Below are 20,127 nucleotides of genomic sequence, written 5' to 3'. Positions count from 1 at the left end.
ATAGTGCTGCTATGAACATTGGGGTGCAGGTGTCTTTTTGAAGTAGGGTCCCTTCTGGTTATATGCCCAGGAGCGGGATTCCTGGGTCCTATGGTAAGTCTATTCCTAGTCTTTTGAGGAATCTCCATACTGTTTTCCTCAGTGGCTGCACCAAACTGCATTCCCACCAGCAGTGTAGGAGGGTTCCCTTTTCTCCACAGCCTCTCCAACATTTGTCATTTGTGGACTTTTAAATGATGGTGTGAGGTGATACCTCATCATAGTTTTGATTTGCATTTCTCTGATGATTAGTGATATTGAGCATTTTTTCATGTACCTATTGATCATTTGTCTGTCTTCCTTGGAGAATTGCTTGTTTACGTCTTCTGCCCATTTTTGGATTGGTTTTTTTTTTTTTTATTAAGTCATATGAGCTGCTTATATATTCTGGAGATCAAGCCTTTGTCGGTTTCATTTGCAAAAATTTTCTCCCATTCTGTAGGTTGTCGTTTTGTTTTACTTATGGTTTCCTTTGCTGTGCAGAAGCTTGTAAGTTTCATTAGGTCCCATTTGTGTATTCTTGCTTTTATTTCTATTGCTTGGGTAGACTGTTCTAGAACATTTTTGAGATGTATGTCAGATAATGTTTTGCCTATATTTTCTTCTAGGAGGTTAATTGTATCTTGTCTTATGTTTAAGTCTTTGATCCATTTTGAGTTTATTTTTGTGTATGGTGTAAGGGAGTGTTCTAGCTTCATTGATTTACATGCTGCTGTTCAGTTTTCCCAGCACCATTTGCTGAAGAGACTCTTTATTCGATTGTATATTCTTGCCTCCTTTGTCGAAGATTAGTTGACCAAAAGTTTGTGGGTTCATTTCTGGGCTCTCTATTCTGTTCTGTTGGTCTATATGTCTGTTTTTGTACCAATACCATGCTGTCTTGATTACTGTAGCTCTGTAGTATTGTCTGAAGTCTGGGAGAGTTATTTGTCCAGCCTCTTTCTTTTTCTTCAGCAATGCTTTGGCAATTCTAGGTCTTTTGTGGTTCCATATAAATTTTATTATGATTTGTTCTAGTTCTGTGAAATATGTCCTAGGTAGTTTGATAGGGATTGCATTAAATCTGTAGATTGCCTTGGGCAGTATGACCATTTTAACAATATTGATTCTTCCAATCCAAGAGCATGGGATACCTTTCCATTTTTTTACATCTTCTTTAATTTCCTTAATCAGTGTTTTATAGTTCTCCGTGTATAAGTCTTTCACCTCCTTGGTTAGATTTATTCCTACGTATTTTATCACTTTGGGTACTATTTTAAAGAGGATTGTCTCTTTACTTTCTCTTTCTATTGATTCATCATTAATGTAAAGAAATGCAACTGATTTTTGAATGTTAATCTTGTAACCTGCTACCTTGCTGAATTTTTTGATTATTTCTAGTAGTTTTTGTGTGGACCTTTTAGGGTTTTCTATATATAGTATCATGCAGTCTGCATATAGTGACACTTTTACCTCTTCTTTTCCAATTTGGATCCCTTTTATTTCTCTCTTGCCTGATTGCTGTGGCTAGGACTTCCAAGACTATGTTGAATAGGAGTGGTGATAGTGGGCAGGCTTGTCTTGTCCCAGATTTTAGTGGGAAGCTTTTGAGTTTTTCACCGTTGAGTACTACGCTGGCTGTGGGTTTGTCACATATAGCTTTTATTATGTTGAGATATGTTCCTTCAGTACCCACTTTGGCAAGAGTTTGTACCATAAATGGGTGTTGAATTTTATCAGAAGCTTTTTCTGCATCTATTGAGATGATCATGTGGTTTTTGTCCTTTCTCTTGTTGATGTGATGTATTACATTGATTGATCTGCGTATGTTGAACCAACCTTGTGTCCCTGGGATGAACCCCACTTGATCATGACGTATAATCTTTTTTATGTGCTGTTGGATTCTATTTGCTAGTATTTTGGTAAGGATTTTTGCATCTATGTTCATCAGTGATATTGGTCTGTAACTCTCTTTTTTGGTGGTGTCTTTGCCTGGTTTTGGTATCAGGGTGATGGTGGCTTCATAGAATGAGTTTGGGAGTATTCCCTCTTTTTCAATCTTCTGGAAGTGTTTGAGAAGGCCTAGTATGAGTTCTTCTTTGTATGTTTGGTAGAATTCCCCAGTAAAGCCGTCTGGTCCTGGACTTTTATTTGTAGGGAGGTTTTTTACTGCTATTTCAATTTCATTTCTAGTGATCGGTTTGTTCAAGTGGTCAGTTTCTTTTTGATTCAGTCTTGGTGGACTGTATGTTTCCAGAAACTTGTCCATCTTCTCTAGGTTATCCATTTTGGTTCCATATAGTTTTTCATAATATTCTCGTATGATAGTCTGTATTTCTGTGTTATTTGTTGTAATTTCTCTATTTTCCTTTCTTATTTTGCTTATTTGTGCTCTCTCTTTTTTCTTCTTTGTGAGTTTGGCCAGAGGCTTGTTGATTTTATTTACTCTTTCAAAAAACCAGCTATTGGTTTGATTGATTTTTTCTATTGTTTTTTTAATCTCATTTTATTTATTTCCTCCCTGATCTTTATTATTTCCTTCCTTCTGCTGACTTTTGGGTGTTTTTGCTCTTCTTTTTCTAGTTCTTTTAGCTGATGGGTTACATTGTTTATTTGAGATTGTTCTTCTTTTTTGAGGAAGGCCTGTATTGCTATAAACTTCCCTCTTAGAAGTGCCTTTGCTGCGTCCCGTAAGTTTTGTGTGGTTGTGGTTTCATTTTCATTTGTCTCAAGGTATTTTTTAATTTCAACTTTGATTTCCTCATTGACCCATTGGTTTTTTAAACAACAAGCATGTTGTTTAATCTCCATGTTTTCCTTTTTTTCTCCTTTGTTTCTCTGTAGTTGATTTCTAGTTTCATGGCATCGTGGTCAGTAAAGATGCTTGAGATATTTTCTATCTTCTTAAAATTGTTGAGGCTTCTTTTGTGCCCAAGTACATGATCAATCCTAGAAAATGTTCCATGTGCACTTGAAAAGAATGTATATCCTATTTTTTGGGGGGGTGTAATGCTCTGAAAATATCCAATCTAATTTTTCTATTGTATTATTTAATTTCTCTGTTGCCTTATTTATTTTCTGTCTGAAAGATCTGTCTAGTGATGTTAATGTGGTGTTAAAATCTCCGACAATGTTTGTATTCCTGTCAATTTCCCCCTTCATCTCTGTTAGTAATTGTTTTATGTACTTAGGTGCTCCTATGTTGGGTGCATATATATTAATGAGTGTAATATCCTCATCTTGTATTACTCCTTTAATCATTATAAAATGTCCTTCTTTATCTTTCTTTATGGCCCTTGTTTTAAAGTCTGTTTTGTCTGAAATCACTACTACTACACCTGCTTTTTTGGCTTTTCCATTTGCATGGAGTATCTTTTTCCATCCTTTCATTCTCAATCTATATATGTCCTCCCTAAAGTGGGTCTCTTGTATGCAGCATATTGAAGCTTCTTGCTTTATTATCCAGTCTGCCACTCTACATCTTTTGACTGGAGCATTTAGTCCATTAATGTTTACAGTAATTAATGATAGATGAGTGTTTATTGCCACTTTGAACTTGTTTTTGCAGTTGATTTGGTATCTCCTCTTTGTTCCTTTCTTCCTTTTGTGGTTTGGTAATTTTCCTTTGTATTGTCTTGGATTTTATTTAGTTTTTGTGACACACTTGTAAGTTTTTGGCTTGTGGTTACCCTTTTTTTTGTAAGTCTATTAACCTATTACTATAACTGTTTGTACTAAACAGATAGTAATGTAATCTCAAACCCATCCTACCGAGAACAAAAAATTTAAAATAAAAAGAAAGAAAAAAACTCTATATTTTCTTGCTTCCCTCTCCCACTCTTAATGATTTAGATGTCTTCTTTTACAATTTTGTGTTTATTCTATTTGGAATTCATGGTAGTTATCACCTTTCCAGTTACGAGTTTCTCATTTTTGTAGCATCCTGCTTCTTTTCTATTTAGACTAGACCTGTCAATATTTCTTTTAGCATGGGTTTAGTGTTGCTAAACTCTTAGTTTTTGCTTGTCTGTGAAGTTCTTTATCTCTCCTTCTGTTCTAAAGGATAGCCTTGCTGGATAGAGTATCCTAGGCTGCATCTTTTTTTCATTCAGGACTTTGAATATATCTTGCCACTCCCTTCTGGCCTGTAGTGTTTGTGTAGAGAAATCAGCTGAGAGCCTTGTGGGGGTTCCCTTGTAACTCACTCTTTGTTTTTCTCTTGCTGCCTTTAGGATCCTTTATCCTTGACTCTGGCCATCTTGATTATGATGTGTCTTGGTGTGGGTCTGTTTGGGTTCTTCCTGTTTGGACCCTCTGAGCCTCCTGTACTTGGATATCTGATTCCCTCTTTAGGTTTGGAAAGTTTTCAGTCATGTTTTCTTCAAATACCTTTTCAAATCCCCTTTGTTCATTCTTCCCCTTCTGGAACCCCTATTATGCATAGATGAGCACGCTTTATATTATCCCATAGATCCCTTATATTGTTTTCATTGTTTTTTGTTTGTTTTTCTCTCAGCTGTTCTGATTGGGTGCTTTCTGTTGTCCTGTCTTCTAGGTCACTTATTTGTTCCTCTGCATTATCTAGCCTGCTTTGTACTGCCTTTAGATCAGTTCTCATTTCAGCCAGTGAGTTTACCAATTCTACTTGGCTCTTCTTTATAGCTTCAATTTCATTTTTGTTATATTTTATATCTTTAAACACTATCTCTTTTAGTTCCTTCAGTACTTTGATCACTCCTTTTTTGAAATCTTGATATAGTAGGCCATCAATGTCTATCTCCTTGATCGTACTTTCAGGGCATTTCTCTTGCTCTCTTAATTTGGAGTGATTCCTCTGTTTCTTCATATTGCTCATATCTCTCTGGCACTGTGGCTTACGGAGTATCAGTTATCTATTGTGGTCCTTAAGGAGTTTATTTATCTATCTAAAGCCTATGCAGGAATAAAACTTAAAAAAGAGAGAGAGAGAATTTTAAAAGAAAGGAGAAAAAAAAGGTTTGAAAACAGTGCATAATCAATAATAGAAGAGCAAGTTGAAGCAGAATAGCAATTGAGTTGAGATGTCTTTTAAAAAACTTAAAAAAGGAGAAAAGATCAGAAAACAATATTTGAGATCTGTGTATAATCAATAACAGGAGATCAAAACCAAGAGAAATAAAAATGAAATGAGGTGGATCTTTAAAAGTAGTAAAGAGAAAAAGTATTTTAAAAGAAAAATTTTAAAGGGATTAAAACTGGAGACATACACAATTGTTTAAAAAGTAAATTTTTAAAAGGTGATAGAAAATAGAACAGATTTTAACAAAAGATAAAAGAATTTTAAAAGGCGGGAGAAAAAAAGTTTGAAAACAGTGTATAATCAATAACAGAATAGCAAGTTGAAGCAATCGAGTTAAGACATATTTTAAAAACCTTAATAAAAAGGAGAAAAAATCAAAAAAACTGTATTTGATACCTCTGAATAATCAATAACAGGAGATCAAAACCAAGAGAATTAAAAGTGAAATGAGGTGGATTTTTAAAAATAATAATAAAAGATTTTAAAAGAAACATTTAAAAGGGGTTAAAACTGTAAACAGTATACAACTGTTTAAAAAGTAAAGATTACAAAGGTAATAGAAAATAAAAGATATAAAAAAGATTAAAAAAAAAAAGAGGACGTGTTATCCTGGAGACTGTGCGTTCTTAATGGTTTTATCGAGAAGTCTTTCTGTCTTTGCCCCGTTTCGCAAACTCAGCTTGCTTTTTCCAGAGGCCCTCTGTTGGCACCCTCTTCTGTGCTGCTCCCAGTGCCACTCGGCAAGAAGATCGCGCTCCCTTGCAACACTGGGTCAGGTGCTGCTCTCCTTGGAGGTGGGCAGGTGGGTCACTCCCCCTCCCGATGCTGCAGTGAGATGCTGTGCTGGGAGGGTGGCAGGTGGGTGGGTCGCGCCCCCTCCCAGCACTGGGGTCAGGTGCTGTGTTCCTGCCAGGAAGAGGAGTGGCGACCCACCCTCTCTTGAGCCGGTCGCTCCGCTGCTCTGTGCAGCTGCGGCGCTCCACCTCAGGGTGGCAATCCAAAGGCGGGCTGGAGAAGACCGTGGGGGCGGCCCCGCCCCTGCTCCATTCCAAAACCCAGCTCCTTGTTTGTCTTGGTGGAGCGAGTTCTCTGAGGTGCCAGGGCAGAAAGATCCTATCTGCCTCGGGCTGTAAACAAGTCTCAGTCCTGCCTAGGAGGTCACAGAGCCCCCAGGTGCGGATTCAGGTCTCGGCCCCGCCCCCGCCCGAGCTCTGCGCAAAGGGAGACTCCGGCTGTGGCTGAGCCCCGCCTAACTTCTCGCGAGATGCGCCGGTAATGGCGGCGCAGGTCTGAGGAGACAAAGGCTACGGCGTCCTTCCCCCCAGGGCACACCAGTAGTGTTGGTTTGCTTTTTTTTGTTTGTTTCTGTAATTTATGGAGGGCCCAGGTTGTTCTGCTCCGTAACCCCTCCTAGCCACGGCGCACGGCACCCTGCAGTCCCCTGGGACCGCCTCAGTGCAGCCGCCCCAGTCCTCTGCCCGGCTCGGGCGGCCTGCCCCAGCCCCAGCCGCCGGCTGGCGTGTCGGGCTGGATGTCACAGGGACCCTTTGTACCCATTTAACTCAGTTCTCTCAGTCAAGGGTTGCTGGGGCAGATCTGAGCTTCGGAGGCTCCCCCTCCTTCCCACTGGCCTCTCTGTTGGAGAGGGGGAGGTTCAGCAAACAAGCACCAGCCCTCCTTTGCCGCTCTCTCCCCGCGGGGCCGGTCCCGCACTGTTTTGCTTTTTCTTCTTTTTTCCTTTTCTCCTACCAGATTTTTGGCGTCTTTGTCTTTCGAAGAGGGCGATGTTCTGTCGGAGTCGGTAGGTGCTCTGGTTGGCTGAGTGGGTCCGTAGTTGTGAATTTTGGTGTATTTGTGGGAGAGGGTGAGCTACGAGCGTCCTTCTCTGCCATCTTGCTTCTCTCTCTTGAAAATAGCATTTATGTAATATGAAGATGCTAAGTATTGAATTCTGACTGAGTGCATTTGTGTTTAAAAAAAACACAATTTAAATTTGAGGTAAATTTCCCAGGCAAATAAAGAGATTCTATATGAATGACTTCTCTCCCTTTACATGGTGAAGTTCCTCACTATTTAAAGAAAGTGAGAGCAAGTTCCTAAAATTAAAACTTAATTAATTTGTCAATTGGATGTGTGATCCAATGGTGACAAAAACCCTAAGGAGCCCCCCTTGCCACATGTGTCCCTGTCTAGAGCGAATGAGGAGAGAGCGTGGCCCCTAGGCGGGCATCTCCCAGATTCCGCAGCCACCGCCTGCCTGTGTGTGTGGTCAGAGGCACTGGTCAGATGAGGACTCCTGAGCACTGACTGTGCTCAAGGGAGAGCACAGCTATGAAGAGGGCAGCAGGGTTCCCGCAAGGAAACGCTTTCTGTCCTGAAGAGAAGCCTGCTATCAGGGAACACTTACAGGACAGACAAAAGGATTCCCATGGAGCCACATCCAGCATTGAAAGGAATCTGGCGTCACCAGGTAGAGTATTCCAGGAAGGAACCTTTAAGGGATAGCTGAATGATGAGTAAGAGCAACTGCATATTGTTCCCCTTCTCTCTTGGAGGCCCCCTGGAATTAGGGTGGCTTAACACAAGAGGACGTCCTACAGGAACTCTTCACTCTGAATTTAGCAGCGCTGTTTCCTTTGCATGCGAGTCATGTAGGATTCAGCCATTCTAAGTGCAGGAAAAATGAAAGGTGACCTATTTTGGTCAGTGGTTTTATTTTATGTTTTTTTTTTCCCTTATAGAATTGAAGGAAAATTATTATATTTATTCTACACTGCATTAAGGTCACTGCCATCCTCTTTAGTTCTTTTCAAAGTGAGGTCAACCTACTTAAGGACATCGGAGTCACGTGGTGGGGTTCGTGGAGTGCGTACTCCTGCCCCCCACCTCAGACAGAGCAAGGCGGTGATCATTTGAGAATAACGTGCAGGGAAGGCCAGGTGTCTGCAATGTTTCAAGGGCACGTGCTCACCTAGATGCTGTGTTTCAGAGCCATGAACGAATGCAGTGTCTATGTCGAGGCCAAATTTAACTCACTTTTGAATTTTAGTACAAATCTTGGCTTTGCTTTTACGTTACAATTTTGCTTTTGTGTTGTTTTGTTTTACCATTTCTGGCCCAAAGTGACTCGGTTCAGGAACATTGCGAGTATTTTTATTTCTCGTGTTACAATACCTCAAAAAGACACTAGAGGGCAGCATAAGGCCGTAAAACCTGCTTATGGGAGGCGGAAGGGGGCGGGAAAAGCCTCAACAAGCTCCACTTGCGCTGAAAAAACAGACTTTCTTTGTTTTCGCCCCTATTAAAATTCCACAGCTAGCCTTTAGAATAACGCGTGCTTTGGGGTGTGGCTCCGTTTGGTGATATAGACAGGGATTTCGTGTAGAAGTGTGCAAACTAGGGGCCGCTTACTCCCTTCCCCACCAGAACTCGGCTGAAGATGATCAGAAATGGGCCGGAGTCTATAATCTGTCTCTGAGAAGAGGAATTCCACGCAGGTGACCTTGTTCAGGTTGTTTTTCGTGACACTGCCGCGTTCTCAGAGGGTTGCGTGTCTCTCCCGGCTGGAACAGTTCTGCTTTCATGTTTATTTCCCAGCTGCTCGTGTTCCCTCCCCTCTGGCTGTTACGTACAAGCTGCAGCACGCTGTGGAAGGGACAGCATTAAACTCGCCCTCTGCGGTGATTTCCTAGCACAGCAGTACCTGCCTACATTGTGGCTACCTTTGAGTCCTGCCCCCTTTAGAGAGAGAAAGGGTTGGTGTAATTCCTCCTGACCTGCCTTCTCTTGTTCCTGTATTTGCCAAATGTGTTATATTTGTGAATGCATATTGGAAGGAGGAATGTGTATCGACTCCCTACTAGATACTAGATAGATTTAAATGAGGTTATTTCATGTCATCCTTGCAATTAGCCAGGGATTTGAACTGAGGTCAGTCTTGCTCATTTATTCATCTAGTTCAAGAAGAAAGAGAGGAAGGATCGTCTTTGGCCCCCATCTTCCATGGGTCCCCGTCTTTAAGGCATTACTTAAGTTTATCCTGCAAATGGAGGAAAATACACTTCCTGGGGAAAAGATGCACGGTTCCTAGGTGCACAGGATACAGGTGCCCTCAGGTGGCCACTTAGCAAGACTACCTAGAAGGCTCCACCTGGGTCAGCCCAGGCAGAGCTCTGCTCTTTGTTCTCCCTCTCTCACCCCCAAGTCCTTGCCCCCGCGGGCTCTGAGCCAGCTCTCCCTCCGTCCTGCCATCTTGTCTCTCCCCTTCTTACCACCCTGTCCAGGATCTGATCGTCAGCCTTCCTCAAACCCCTTCCTTAAATCTTACCTCGAAAGCAAGCACCTGCTGTTGTTTATTCTGCTCCCAGGCCACTAAGAGTTCCCCTAGTCAGAGAGAACCCAGCTGGGGACTTCCATTCAAATAGATTCGCCTTATCAGCAGAGATCTGAAGATAAATAGCATTCTTGCTTTCCCTCTTGGTCCTGTGCCAGTGTCTGCTACGCAGCTACCCGCCCTCTCCAGTCCTGGGTATACCTCCGTCCGTCAGTGTGGCTACGTGACAAGTCATTGCTGTGCAACTTCAGTTTAACACACACCCGAGCTTTGTGTACTCAGTCAGGTGGCATCTGATGGCCTGCTTGCCTTGCCCAGGTAATTTACTCAAATAAGAAACTTCCAGAGAAAGGTCTGACTTTGAGCGTAGCCTTAAAGCAGGAGATGGCATTGAACAGGGAGGTGTCATTGAGCAAGTTCCTGTTGTCTGTTGGTTAGAGTCTCCTTATTAGATTTTTTTATTTGGTAAGGGAAAGAGATTTCACATTACTTCAGTTAATGGGAGATTATTTTAAGGACCTATTAGAAAGTAAGAGAGATAAGACATCCTTTCAATGAGTCCACACAGAGAATAAGAACTGTGTTCTCATAGTCACACTGGGATCTCGAGAGTAGATATGAGAGCCCCCTGCGCCCCAATTCAGGGCTCCACCACCGAGCCTCTCTCTGCTGCGTCTCCTCCCACTGAGATAATTTTTCTCTCCTCTCCTTATGCTTCCTGGGCTCTCCTAGTCTTAGCTCCCACCTCATGGCTTCTCCCTACAGCTTCTGTTCCTGTGCGCATGTCCACTCCTGTCTCCTCTTTTTCACCTCACTTTCATGTGCCCCCAAAGACATGCTCTTACACGGTGAGGGGACCTGTCTAGAGCACAATGTCGTGGGCTTTTGCCCTGCTGCTTGGGGTCAGGCTCACTTCCTCAGGCCACCACACGGTGGCGGTAGACTTGTGTGCCGTAAAACGTGAACTTTGAACGTGATCCCTGGGAAGGAGGCTGTGGGCTGGCAGGCTGTCTGTAGGTTCTCAGAAGGGAGCAGGGTAAGGTGCTTATTCAGAGGGCCCTAAGTGTCATGGCAGAAGTGAAGACAGGAGACAGAAGGAGCTTTAAGCAGGAGAGTGGAGTTCATGGTGCTTTAGAATCATTCCTTTGACTTCGGTGCAGAGGAGGGGGGAGGAAAGAGACGGCTTTGGAGGCAACTGTCATAGTACAGAACAGAGACAGTCAGGCTCTGCTCACATGAAAGTAAGACTTGACATCTTTGTTACTCCGTTTCCCACACAGGAACTGAAAGACAATTAGAGGTATGAAGCTGTTGTTTCTCTCCTGACGTGTCCTTTGGATCCCCAGGCTTTACCAAATCAGTCTCAATCTAGTCTCTGTACTGTAATGCCTTTGTCAGTTTGTTTTAATCCCACTCCCGGCGAGACATCCTTCCCTTCCTGTGCCCAGGCGCCTTGGACCTGCTTGAAGGTTTTCCTTCTGCCTCTTTATAACCCTTGGACTGGCTTCCATGACTACCGCAGAGTTCAAGTTCTTTATTCCTTACCAGCACCACTGTCTTTTTTCTTTCTTTTTTTCTTTCTTCACCCATTGTACTTGTTTTGAAATCTCTTCTACATTAGGCAGAGTTTTTCCAGGTTTAGTTTTTTTTTTCAACTCCCACCAACTCTGATGTTTGAAATTTCTCCTCCCACTGTTAGGATCTTGGGGACTTAGAGCTTGACGTGATCTTGGAGACACTTCGGTCTGACCCATTCCTTTTACAGATGAGACCCCCGTGCTCAGGAGAGACTGACCAACACAGCCAGGTAGATAGCAGTGCTCTAGGTCCAGTCTTCTAATTCCCAGCTTAACACTTTTCCCCATAAATCAGGGAAAACAAGTTTTATTGCCGAAATCAACCTCAGGCAACTGCCGGTGACAGCCTGGAACCACATGCTGAAAAGCAATGCGAGGCCTTCTGTGGACTCCCTGGAGACACCAATTCATACAGTCAGCTAGAGGCACCAGTTGGAGACTGGCAACACAGGATCACCCATTAGCTGTTTATTTCTGGTGCAGCTTTAAGGAGCTCAGTCCTTCCCGTTTGCAGTTGCTTTGGGGCAGGTAAGATAGGCGCTTAAAGCTCTGATGCAGGTTCCTGCTCACCCTCGGCACTGGCCGAGCTCTGACAGCCACAGGCCTTGACTTGTGTGCTTGGAATATCTGTGAGGAGGTCCTATCCCAGGAGAAACAGCTTCCTTCTCCTCCTGCAGTGAAACGTGGGCTCCCAGAGTTATGAATCCAGTGCTCATGTGCCTTTTGGACAGGGTGCCTTTTGGACAGGGTGCCAGGGTCCCAAGTTCCAGTGGGACTGTGATTAGACAAGATGAGCCCGTCCAGCTGGTGCCAGTCCTCCTCCGTGGAAGGGGGAAGATTCAGACCAGGCTCCTGTAGGTCTATAAGGGACAGAGAGGCCCAGCTGACATCAAGTCATGTGACAGTTGCCCATTATAAATCATCATGTAAAAGTGAGTATTGCTGTTATTTTCAGGCAGTGGTTTCATTTAGTCAGGGTTGGGTAATAATACAACTCTAGCCGTCTCTTACTGTGACTCACAGGAAAACTAGCTTCTGCGCTTGAACCTGAACAATTCATCCTGAGCCACAGGTCGAAATGGGAATAGACTGGAAAACTGAGGTGGGCATGGTACATAGTCACTGCTACTGTGGAGATGCCTCAGAGCCAATTCTGCCATCCTCACTCATGTAGGAAAGCCCCTTTTTTTTTTTTTTTTAATTGAAGTACAGTCAGTTACAATGTGTCAATTTCTGGTGTACAGCATAATGTCCCAGTCATGCATATACATACATCTATTTGTTTTCATACTCTTTTTCATTAAAGGTTATCACAAGATACTGAATATAGTTCCCTGTGCTATTCAGAAGAAATTTGTTTTTTATCTATTTTTATATGTAAAGGTTAACATTTGCAAATCTCAAACTCCCAAATTTATCCCTTCCCATCCCCTTTCTCCTGGTAACCATAAGATTGTTTACTCTGTCTGCAAGTCTGTTTCTGTTTTATAGGTGAATTCATTAGTGTTCTCTTTTTTAAGATTCCACATATAAGTGATATATGATATTTTTTCTTTCTCTTTCTTGCTTACTTCACTTAGAATGGTGATCTCCAGGTCCATCCATGTTGCTGCAAATGGCATTATTTTATTCTTTTTTACGGCTGAGTAGTATTCCACTATATAAATATACCACAGCTTCTTTATCCAGTCATCTGTCAATGGACATTTAGGTTGTTTCCATGTCTTGGTACTGCTGTGAACATTGGGGTGCAGGTGTCTTTTGGAATTAGAGTTCCTCGCAGATACATGCCCAGGAGCGGGGCTGCTGGATCATATGCTGCTCTGCTGCTGTTGGCCTGTCATTTTCATGCCCTGGAGGGGCTACTTCCAGTGTCACTCCCCAGCTGCAGTAGGTCAGTCAGGCTTCCTTGTTATTGTCACATGACTGGGGTTTTCTGTGTCTGCTCTTAAAAGGGGCTCTTTCTTGGCCTTCGCAATTAATTATTGTGGTTTTTCTTAAGAGTAATGTAAGAAGCAATAAAACGTTGTAATTAAGGGTCAGACTTTGGGGTCAGAGATGTGGGTGAAACAGCATATCTTTACCATTTATCTTCTGTGTGCCCTTTGGCAAGGTACGTCGTATTGTCTTCATCATCATCTACTTTTCACTAAGGATTAGCTAGGAGCTTGACATGTCTTAGCTCCTTTTTTTTTTTGTGACCAGCTGGTGAGGTAGCTGCACTTAAGCCCCACATTACTTAGGTAAGGCTGAAGAAGGTTAAACGTCTCACCCAAACAGTAATGCTAGTACAATTAAATAGCAATAGTAATTATTTTAACCATTTCTGAGGGCTTATCACATCCCATGCACTCTTGTAAATGTTTTACTCGTAAGTTCTCATTTAATTCTCACAGCAGTGCACAGGATCAGCCAGTGTATTCTTTGAAGCTTGTGTCTGTAAGGAGGGGGGCCTGTGAGGCTCACCTGGATATGACAGGCAGTGGCAATATTTAGGCCATTTTCCCATAACTGCCCTGGCACAGGACAGCCCAGCTGGTGTCCCCAGGCTCCCTAGAGGTTGGTTATTAACATTCCTCACCCAGGCCCTGAGAGTTCTGCCCCAGTACCCCCTCCCCACCCCGAACCCACCTCAACACACACACTGTTCAGCTCTCTCCACTGGTTCCCTCTTGGAGTTCAGGGACTGTAAAAAAGACTTCTTTAAGCACTTTAAGGTCCTGTACTAATGCCCTATGTCTATTACACAGCAATTCTGTAGCCTTCAACTACAGGAAACATGAAACGAGTCCTCCAGGAGACCTGAGAGCCTCCTCACTCGGCTTGGGGCTAGAATGTAGTTCCCCTGTAGGGGGCAGTGCAGCAAATGTGTTGTACCATAGGACTTAGAAATACCCTTAGACACCTGTCTCTCCAGTTTTGGACCCTTTGATGAAGATGAAGATGTTCTTGATGTAACTCAGGGCTTCAAGGGCTGAGAACCAGTGTTTTACTGTCTGCTTTGTGAATTTTGTATCTCGGTATCGGCCTCAAACTCACGTTGTCTTGTGTCTTTTGTGCTGGTGCTTCATTCAGGACTTCAATTTTAACGCTCTTATTTTACAAGTGTGATTTCTTAATCTTTACAACGATTAGCTGAGTGAGATGTTAGTGCTTCTGTACTACAGATGAGAAAATGGAGACTCAGGAAGGCTAAGTGAATTGCCTGGAAAGGGAATGTAAACCCAGGTTTATAGCAATATTTAAATACCACTGTATATATTTGCCAACATATTAGAAGGGATTCTTTCTGGATATCTAGAGTGAAAGATAGTACTTATTTTAATCTTAGGGAAAATGTCATGTAGTAGAAGAAAATAGTTCTTCCTCTGCGTAAAACTTGCTTCTTCAGACGCCTGCATTGCCACCTTGGGTAGTGCTGAAAATGTCATTTCTGGCAGTTGCAGAAGAACTGTGTATTTCTCCTTTCACTTTCCACGTGCTCTTTCCATCCCTGTGCCTTGTGTATAGAACATATACATTGTTTCTGTTTCCTTAGGCCCTGAAGTCTTCCTCAAACACTACAGCCAACAGTTTTCATTGCTGTGTGTCCTTCATAATATTCCGTAGGACATTTGCATTTATAGGTGCTTAAAGCAGGCCCAGGCAAACACAGTGCTTGGTTGGATGACTGGAGACTGGCCTGGCAGTCAGTTATCAGCTTGTACCAGTAAGCCACTTGCTAGTCTGTTCAACTATTAAAACCCTCCATTTCCCTAGCCTTTTGGGAGAATTCCCCATACTTTCCTGTCCCACTTTTTTGATCATTGCTGATAACTATTTGCATTTCTCCTTAAGAATAACTTAAATATTGGAAGAACAAAGTATTTGGAGACGTGCCCTAGGGAATTTTATGTACTATTCCAGTGAAATTTGATGACCTGATTGAGAATATTCCATCTTTTAAGCATAGAAGTAATTCCTTCTGTGAAAAAAAAATACAGAAAAGTTCAGGTACTTAAGAGAAAAAAATAAGAGTTTTATTTGACTCTATGAAGCTCATAATATTTTAGAAGCTTCTTGTCAATGACTGTGAAGCTTTCCTTGTTTGCTTTGTATCACTTTGTCCTTTTAAGCTACTCAGAAAACACCGGGTGCATTTCCTTCTCTTCTTCTGTCTATCTGAGAGCAGGTGCTGTTTCTGACCTGCATTAAACAGACCACTGTTATGAGAAGAGCCATTCTTTTCAACTCATCCTGCATTTATTTTGAAATAGGAAAAGAAAATTTCTTTGAAATAAGAAAAGTTATTTTGAAAAGAAAGAAAGCCAAATGGATATACAGAGCTCCTCAAAAAGTCTCAGGAAAGACAACAGGTTTACATGACCAGGTCCTCTAACTGGTCCCCTGGTTATAGGTCTTTATTGATGTCCAGAATGACCATTTCTAAACCCCTCCACCTCTCCTATTCCTGTCACTGAGAAGGTTTTGAGTAAACATAGGAGGCAGCGTAGTGCAGCGGGAAAAGAGGGAGCCCGGGGCCTGGAGGCTGGGGTGCCTGTGTTGTTCTCCTTGTCCTGCTGCGGGCATTGCCTTGGGCAGGTCACTTACCTTTTCAGAAGGGTTGTTGGCTCACCTGTCAGGTGGGGCTACTGACAACTTCCTGCGTAGTGCGAAGAGTTGGGTATGAGAATCAAATGGAACAAGAGAGAGCAAAGCATCCTTCAACTTGCGGTCCTGTGCAAGTGTGAAGGGTGACAGTACCTGTGAGACGGGCGAGCTCTGCCAGCTGCATGCAGCCCCAGAGAGGGACGCACAGTGAGTGGAAAATGAAATACAAATGGCAGCAGGATTGCCTGCTGCTACAGGATGTCTAAGGTACCTAACTGGCTGCCACCTGGATGGGGAAAAAGGAAAGATAATAAAAATATCTGAGCCCTGTTTTCACCATAAAGGTGAATTTGCCAAGCCATGAGGACAAAGTTATCTTGGCGTGAATTTTTACGCCTGAACTCGCACCCCATCTGCCACAGTGTCACTGGCAGAGCGTGGTTTAAAAGAAGATGGATTACCACACACACCTCCATAGCAAATCCACTTCATTATTTCCCATTTATCATGCCCACAGCTTTCCCGTACAGTCTGTTGGCCAAATACACAAACAAAATCTGTCCTCCTGTTAAGTTTTTGCACCCTAGTTTAAAAAAAAAAATTCTCCCTCTTTGGGCAATTTTATTTCAAAAGTGTCAGCTCAAAATAGAAATTTCAGAATGGTGAAAGCATTTTCTGTCCTGTCCCTGAATATAATGTCAATATTAACTCTCAAAGGCTCACCGCAGGGAAGCACTCAGGTCTGAACCCCAGTTTTATCGGGGTCCCTCCCCACCCCCGTTCACACACATGTATCCGGTTTGGCCTTGGATGAATGCTGGCGTCCTGCTTATCTCTCTGTGGGAGGCAATTGAAAAGTTGCTGCCGTGTCTAAAAATCAGAGTCATAAGAATTCTATCCATTTGTCAGAATTTTAATACCTAATATTTATGATGATAGATGCAGATTGATTTTGTTCTCACAAGATTACTCGGTTAGCATGCAGGTGAGCCCCCAGTTACCCGGGGAATCTGTGTTCTCTTGCTTGGACTTCTGCTGACATTTGTTACCATTGCTTTTCTCCACTGGCCAAGTTACTCCAGAAGGTTCCTGTATTGTGTAGAAGTGGAGCTGTGCAAATTGGCCACGTGCCACCTGGAGAATGCAGTGTAAATCACTGCAGATTAAGTGAAAATTATCAATGATTTGAGAGCCCCAGGCTTGGAATCAGACCCTGCCATTTTCTGGCCTTGTAGCCCTGAACCAGAGGGTCTTCATCTGTGACCCGTGTCCGTGATAACCTTTACTCCTTTTGTAGCGCATCAGGGAAAAATCAAAAGAAACAGCATACGTGCAAGTGCTCGGGAAGGTGTGGAGCGCATCACCAATGTCTGTTACTGTTACCACGATAAAGTCAGAGCTGGCTTTTCTGGCTTTGACCATAGCAGTGCTTTTGCTTGGATTACCAAGGACTCAAAGCAGGGAGGAAGCGCTCTCTCAGTTAGGGCTCTGTACATTTAAATGTAATTGTCTCAGTGGGATTCTTAGGAAGTTCAGTCTTTTTAGTGGAAAGAACATAGGTACTGTTGGATGTGGGATCCTGCTGTGGAATCAGGAATACCTGTGGCTGGCAAGGACTTAAGGAATAGCAGGAGACCAGAGGGACTCTAATCCCAGGAGTTCCTGAGTGGTGGCCTACAGGCTCAATGAAGGGAGACATCTGCAAACCCCGAGGGGATGCACACGGGGGTTAACAGCACTCGGCAAAGCATCAGGGGTCTGTGCATTTAGCTTGGCTTTGTTCTGTGGCCACAAACAGTAAGTGCATGTCCCTCTGCGATGACAGCAGGGTGGCAGACGAGGAGCACCTGGAGAAGCAGTGCAAAGCATCCATACTGTGGAGTGTGCCTGTGCGGGCCACATGAGTGAGATCATGTTTGTATGTGGGGCAACACAGAGAGTAACAGAATGGCCAGAGACAGAGGGAGAGGGCCAGGATAGGCAGAAATTTAATTTCCCACAAAAATTTTGGCGCTTATTCTAACTGCAGAAGAGACTCATGAATGGGTTCTCATTACCACACGTCGATACCCTGAACAGTTTCTGGACCTCTGACTTTGTCTACCTCTCTCTACCAATAAATTCAATACATGTCAGTTGAAATTGTCCATGAATTACTCTATCAGAATGGAGAAAATGTCAGTGTATTGAATTCTCTTAATGAGCTGGATGGCGTCAAGAAAGGGGTCAGTAGAAGAAAAGTTTCCCACGGTTAACTTCATTCATATTTCTCAGGTGGAGGGAACCAGGGGCAGACATGAGTAATTGTACTCATAAAACCTTCACTGCGTCCCTGTGGTTTAAATGATTATTTACCAAGTGACAGCTGCTAATTCATCCATTCATTCAGTGAGTCAACAAATAATTATTGAGTGCCTACTAAGTGGAAATGAGAATAAAAAGATGCTTTGCTCCTGATCATTTCTTCAAGGAATTTATAAAATAATGGGAAGAAAAGATATCCACACAAAGGACTGGGAAAGAAATGATGACTGTCAGAAAAGAGGTTCAGAATGTTACGGTGCTTCAAAGATCCTCCTTGCCTGTGACTGGGGACACTCATTAACAAGGTGGAATTTGAGTCGAGTCTCTAAAATTGGATAGTGTTTTGAAATGGAACTTTGGGAGAGGAAAGACGTTCATTCTGGGAGTCACATGCACTACAGAGGGCCATGGGATGACACGGACGTGCAGCATTGGAGAAATGGTGATAAATACTATTTGGCAAAAGATTCAGATAGAGGTTAAGGAATGATGTTATCCTGATTCTCCGCCGGGCAAAAGTTATTGGGGAAAAGATCGTTCAAAGCTTAGAAAAAGTTCCTGAGGGGGGATAACTCAAAATCTTGAACACTGCTAAGCTTCAAGCTTTATTCAGAAGACAGCGGGAGGTATTAAAGAAATCAGAACACAGTGTGGAAACTGCTATGGTGTTAATGAGGAGGCTGGATGGGGGAAGGGACACCAGATAATCGGTTATTGAGTGAAAGGGGGACACGGGAGAAGGTAGACAAGAACTGGAAAAGGAAAGGAAGACGGAGGGACACACGTCAGAAGTGTTGGCAGACTGAGTCATCAACGTCAAACTTCTTGGCAATAATTTGAATTAATATGTGAGAGAGCGAATGGAGTTAAAAACTGATTCTGAAATTAATTCCAGTTTGGGTAGCAGGGAGACTAGAAAAGTGACTGGTATAAAACAGGGTAGTGTAGGAGTAATTTCCCAGTGCAGGGAGGGAAGAAAGATGATGGCTTGTTTTTAGCCTGAACTTAGACAGCTAGGATAGACCTAAAGATAAGGATTTACAGGTATTTCCTACAGAAGCAAAAGCAGGTTAAACCCTTGATGCACCACGGAAGACTAAGGTGTACGGAAGTTAGAGAATAACTAATAAATCAGACTGGTGACCACTGAGCGCCTCTTCGGCAAAGACTTTCTAAAATTAACCTGAGGTTTTTTTCGTAGGGATCTCAGACAGAATATCTACTTGAATTGCCAACTTTGATTTCAGTTCTGAGTATTTGGTGCTCCCTGAACTTGGGTGTGGTTTTGGATAGCGTTTGTTCTACAATCTGATGTGTGCATTGGTATAAAACTTTCCATTCTTCTCCTCTTAAGCTCACATGTGTTAGAGAAATGTATGAACGACTTCCCAGGCTTTTGCTTTCAGTAATTTAACATCGTTTATTTAGGCAATCACAGGGAACAGTGACATTGGCTCCCCCCCTCCAAAAAAACCCATGAAATAAATAAGTGAGTGTTCTCCAGGGATTATAGATTTTTCTTATATCTAACAGGGCACACCTGTTATAAAAAGAGGTTTATCTTTAATCTGTCTCCCAAAGAAAATGTATATTAATTTATATGGCCAAGATCTGACCTGCAGATGTTCATTTGTGGATGTGCCACAGAAGGTTAAAATTATAGATAAAGATACAAATCCACAGGGCGGGGGGAGGTGTAGAGTTTGACTGTTCTCTAGGGTAAGAGAAGGCATCTTTTCTGCAGAATAACTGAGAAACTAGCCCAGCCTGTTTGCACTTTTTCTATGAGCCAATCAGAGCAAGAATTGAGGGGAAAGTTAACATAGTCTCCAAATTTGCTATGTGGGGTCCAGTCTTCTCAGAGCAAAGCCTCCAGAATTATTTCTCCAGTCCGGCCCATAGGAAAGTAAGACCGCGTGTATTACTTCAGCCTTTTTTCCTAAATGCCACCCAGAAGAGATTGTGGGAACCTCCTTAAGTTTCCCTAGAGTTTTAGCTCTTCAAATCAACAAAGCAGTTATCCTTTTCATGTGTGTTCTTTCTAATTAAAATGAAAGATGTTTAAGGAGGCACCAGAAATACATATGAATAAACAGGAAAACTGAGTCAAAGAACTAATTATACTTTGATGCTTGCATTCTGCTGCTCAAAGGCTAGCTCACAGTCCTTGCTCTAATTGCCTTATGCTCCCTGTTTTAAGAGAAGAGAAAACCTCCCACACCCTTCATTTATCTGATTTTGGTTGA

General features: G+C 42.7%; 1 protein-coding gene across 30 annotated transcripts in view; it reads left to right on the top strand.

Annotated features, from left to right (window-relative positions):
* The window catches only part of NRXN1 (neurexin 1), a 1,021,444-nt gene that overhangs the window by 496,169 nt on the left and 505,148 nt on the right, over positions 1 to 20,127 (top strand). The window contains exon 1 of one of the 30 annotated variants that reach the window (XM_032497537.1): positions 8,501 to 8,570. The exons of the other annotated variants lie outside the window; for them this stretch is intronic. The gene's annotated coding sequence lies outside the window, so the exon portion shown is untranslated. Of the gene's footprint in view, positions 1 to 8,500; positions 8,571 to 20,127 lie in introns of those variants that run through there. 30 annotated transcript variants of the gene reach the window in all.

Source organism: Camelus ferus, chromosome 15, assembly GCF_009834535.1.
Source record: "Camelus ferus isolate YT-003-E chromosome 15, BCGSAC_Cfer_1.0, whole genome shotgun sequence".
In the NCBI taxonomy this organism is placed as follows: domain Eukaryota; kingdom Metazoa; phylum Chordata; class Mammalia; order Artiodactyla; family Camelidae; genus Camelus; species Camelus ferus.
The sequence above is the reverse complement of the archived record's forward strand: the minus strand, read 5'-3'. Positions and strand labels throughout refer to the sequence as shown.